The 5,000-nt window shown below is 37.7% G+C and overlaps 1 protein-coding gene across 1 annotated transcript in view; it reads left to right on the top strand.

Annotated features, from left to right (window-relative positions):
* LOC122814304 (NXPE family member 4-like) overlaps positions 1 to 5,000 on the top strand; it is a 398,587-nt gene that overhangs the window by 314,065 nt on the left and 79,522 nt on the right. The window lies entirely within an intron of this gene.

A 5,000-nucleotide genomic window follows, 5' to 3' on the forward strand; every position in this document is an offset into this window, starting at 1 on the left:
AATGCACAGCAAGTTATGATCAGAGACTTGATCATAATTTTTATAATATATAGGAAACTTTAGGTTCACTGATGCATAATGAGTTCAAAAAGCATAGAAGTATGAAATGTCTGACAGCAAAACAAAAACTATAACATATTTTGTGCTTACATCTGAAAAATCCCTGCCATGGCATCAAGGAAGGCTGAACCAATAATGCCTCACTCACTAAAGTAACATATAAGCAACAGTACTTCCATGTTAAATGCATCAGTAGCAGTTTCATGCTTCCTAAAAAAAAGAAAAAAAGAAAACAAAAACTAATTGTTAAGTAGTTCTTGCAGGTGGAACACTTTCCACTGAAGATTAGCACATGGGATGATGTAGTAGTAAAACCACAATATATGAATTTACTGTTATTCTAAAGAAATACGTTATTTTTCTTACGCATAATGCCTTGTAGTTGTATGTAAACCATTGCCCAATTGCCCAGTACCTACCATAACAACATTTTGCAGACCTAGATGTACAGAAAAACTGAGTTAACAGTAAACTAACAAATCAAACAACACACTATAATCATTTTTTTTCAAAATGATTTACAACTTTAACAAGTGGAGTGGTACTGGAAATAAAATTAATTGTAAAATACTGGGCCTCTGAACCACAAAATAGCAAAATTATTTTTCACACCTTTAGAGCATAATCAGTGTGTTATATGTATTTACTACAGGTATTATATAATTCACCAGTATAATATTGCATGAATTTTGTGATGCCCGTGCCCTGGCCCAGCAATCAAAGAGCCTCAATCCTCACCACTAACACCAGTGAGGGACATCTCATATAGGAGGAAAGGATAACAAATATACAAAGTAAAGTGCAATTTCCCTTAAGAGCACACAGAGATCACAGTCAGTTTGGGTCTAGTTGCTCCCTTGCATTCCAGGTCCCCAGTAAGACTCCCCAATGGCACAGCTATATAGGGTATAGATCTCAGCCTAGCTCGGCAAGCTAAAACCTCTAGCACTCTCTCTGTCCAGCCAGTGCTTTGTGTCCGTGCCCAAGTAGCTGACACACACAGACTTTGAGATAAGAGTTTATACAACCACACAGATACTCCTGGGGAAGGCTGGCACAGGTTCTCCAGCTGCGCCCAGTTTGTCCAGACTATATGGTAGAATTCACTGCCACCACCCAGCTATTACTTATCAGCTACTCAAAGGCCCTTAAAAGGGTGTCTAATTATTACTGTGGAATATTATTATCCAATTGGTAGTATAGCCCATGGCTAAAGCTATAGGAGTGGCTTTGTACAATTTTAACAAAGGCATGCAAGTACTCTGAAGAGCTTAAATTATCTCTACAAAAATGCAGTTGAAAGGGTTTAAAATATTTAATAATAAATAATTAAAAACACAAGACAATACATTTTACTACACAGTGCTAGTCAAGAGTTCAGAGATTACAGAGAAATACTTAAAATAATTCAGTAGTACAGTTCTGACATCACAGGAAAGCACTTAGTCTAATCTTTCTAGTTCTAGCTATTTCTAAGAGAAAACACAAGTCTAAGATAAACTTACATATAGAGCAAGACAGTGCTGATGAGTTGGATAGTCAAGACAAAAATGCTTAATGCTTTCTGATTCTCTCTGTTTTTAAAATCACATTCCTGGTTCAAATTACATCATTCTTCACACTTCCCTGGGTTGCATTATATCATTCTTCACACTTCCCTGGGTTCCCAGGTAAACAGGAACTACATTTACATTCTTCACCTCTGGGCAGAAACCAGAGCGATAAAGGACATTTATGCATGCAAATTCTGACTATTAACTCTGCCCTTAAAACAATAGACAGGATGCCTCACTCTAAACTGACTGACTCTGATTTTTAACATCAAAGGGTCACAACATGCTTTACTTGGTCAAGTAGAGTGCATTGTTGTCATATTAATATTTACAGATGACAGAATTATCTACAAAATTCTATCTGGCTAGGCTGGCAGCCTTCATCTATCTTCACCCAATCTTCACAAACTTATTTATCATTTATGTAAAAATTATATCCTGTTGATTCTGTGCCACTTATTTTACATTACTGCCTTATCCATTTTTACTGACAGGCTTGGGTTGTCTTTCTTTTTCCTCATCTCACACATTGCCATTTTATCCAGTATGATGCTTTTATTTTGTGCACAGTTCGGTGATACTTGATTTAACAAAACATCTTGATTTTTTTTTCTAATCAGGGAGACCTTAGTGTAATGAATTTAATACATTGCATGTCAATATGCAATTATATACATCATTCTAGTAACATTAGGCAGATTTTGTCAGTCTTCCTTGATTCATTTGGGTATTTTTCATTGGCTGTGGTGCAGTCAGACTCTAGCAAAAGGAAAGAAGAGGAAACAACAAGAACAAACAAAAATGAATAGATGCACTACCTAAAATGGTTTGATAAAATAATTCATTGGCAGTAATCTGAGCCTCATATTTCCTAAATGCAGTTCTGGAAAACTAAATGAATGTTTTGTGGTCTCAGTATGATCTTAATATCTTAGTGGTATTTACATTCAATAATTCAGTCAATGCAGGTGCACTTAGAAATTCAGACTCTGTACATCTGCATTCTACTCCATTTGATAAAATGCTTAGCTAATATTGCCCCAGTTCTATGAGGGCTATATCTGCAGAATGACAATATGAGTGGATAATAGATAAATTAAATGATAATGAAATAACAACTGATACTGGACTAATCTGAATGCTCAGTGTTTGTTTAGTGAGTTAGTGTGTTAGTAGTATCTATAGATAGCATCTTCATAAATACTCTAAACTCCTTAGCTCCCTCTAGGAAGATCAGAGTAAAATCAAATCATGCTCCCTGGCTCTCCAAAGAGGCTATGTCCCTTATGAAACAAAGAGATTGTGCTTGGAAAACCTGTACTAAAACTAAACAACCACCTTTTCTTTAAAAATACAGGCAACTGTGGAATCTTGCAAAAAACATACAACTAATGACAAAAAGTTATACTATAGCTCTGCTCAGCTTAACAACAAATCCAGTCCTCGAAAATTTTGGTCAGCTCCCAACAACATCCTCTATCCTGGAAAGCCCTCTAATCCCTCCCCATACCCTAACTCTTCCTCTTAGGAAACAGCTACCCTCCTGAATAAACACTTTATCTCTTCCATCCAAAATCTGGTAACCTCTAAGCCAAACTCTACTTCGACACCCATCCCTCCAAGTACCACTAACACAGCTTTGTTTTCTATTGAGCCAGTTCCCATTACTTACATCAAATCTCTACTACTCAAGCTAAAACCTTGCTCTCCTTCCACTGACAATCTATCTCCTACATTCCTCAAACTTGCTGCTGACTCAATTGCCTATCCTATATCTATACTAATTAATCGATCTATTCTGGAATCAACTGTTCCCACCCTTTGGAAATCTTTCTTCACTATCCCTCTTCATAAAGGTGGAAACTCCGCTGACCCCTCAAACAAATGACCCATTGCCATTCTGTCCCCCCTCTCCAAGATATTAGAAAAATGTATTCACTCACAGCTTCTCAATCACCTCCTCACACACCACTTGCTTACCCCTACCCAACATGGATTTCGTCCTCACCACAGAACTACCACTGCCCTCCTCTCCTTCATTCATATCATTGCAGAGGCCCTAGACAACAAGAAACTAATTTCCTGTCTCTTCCTAGATCTCTCCAAAGCCTTCAATACTGTCTCTCATCCTCTACTACTGTCCAAACTCACAAATCTCCACCTATCCCCCTCCACACTTGCCTGGTTTAATAGTTACCTATTTGGCAGGAAACAATCTGTAAAATGGCTCTCATCCTCCTCACCTTTCCTTCCAATCTCCACTGGTGTTCCCCAAGGCTCCATCTTGGGACCCCTTTTGTTTAACATCTTCACCAATGATCTTTACACCTAATGCAAATAATCTTCCCTTATTTGGTATGCAGATGTCTCCACACTTATATCCATCTCAAATAACATTCCTGAACTACACTCCCTGATCCAACAGGCCCTACTATTCACTGAACAATGGCTCTCTCACAACCTACTGATCCTAAATCCCCCAAAAAAAACAAACTCCTACTTTTCCTTCCCCATTCTCTTTCTCATCACAAAACCTCCTTTTATTGCATCTTCTAACAATACAACTATCCAGCCTGACACCCACACAAAACTGCTAGGGGTCATTATCGATGATGAACTAAAGTTCAGTCTACACATAGTCCAGTGTATAAAAAAAACAAACCAGAAACTAGGTCTGCTATATCGGAACAAAAAATTCCTAACCCCTGAATCTAGACTTAACCTGGGCCAGGCACTCCTCCTCCCCTCCCTCTTATACACCGCCCCAGTTCTTACCAATATCCAGGCCATGACTCTAAACAAACTCCAACAGACTTACCATAAAATATCCAGATTCATTACTAACTCCCCATACAACTCACACCACTGCATTTCTTTAAAATCTCTTCAATGGCTTGAACTTCCTCAATTTTTGCTATCTTATCAATTTCATATGCTACACTCCATTGTTTATAAACCATCCTTCTGTCCATCTCTATCTTTCTTAGTCTCCATCTACATACCATCCCTAACCCTCCATACTTCTAACCAACAATTACTTGATATGTACCACCCAAAAAGGTTAGTAGGCAAACTACTCTACAAACACTCCCTTGCCCATGCTGGGAGCAAACTTCCCCTTGACTTACATTCAGTCTCCCACACCTTACACTTTAAAAATGAACTAAAAGCTTATTTTCACAATTCCAGAACCTGCCCTTGCCATGACCCTACCTAGTCTTCCTTCCCTTTATGTACCCTCAAAATGACCATACTTAGTACCTCATTACTCCACTCTCTCCAATGTGTCTACTATGTATTTACATAATTTTATACAAACAATTTTTTTTATTGTTGACCTATTGAACTATATCAATGTAAAATTGTTAATTAGCTTCTTTTTAATGC

The sequence above is a fragment of the Protopterus annectens genome, chromosome 10.part0 (assembly GCF_019279795.1).
Source record: "Protopterus annectens isolate FY-2018-M chromosome 10.part0, PAN1.0, whole genome shotgun sequence".
In the NCBI taxonomy this organism is placed as follows: Eukaryota; Metazoa; Chordata; order Ceratodontiformes; family Protopteridae; genus Protopterus; species Protopterus annectens.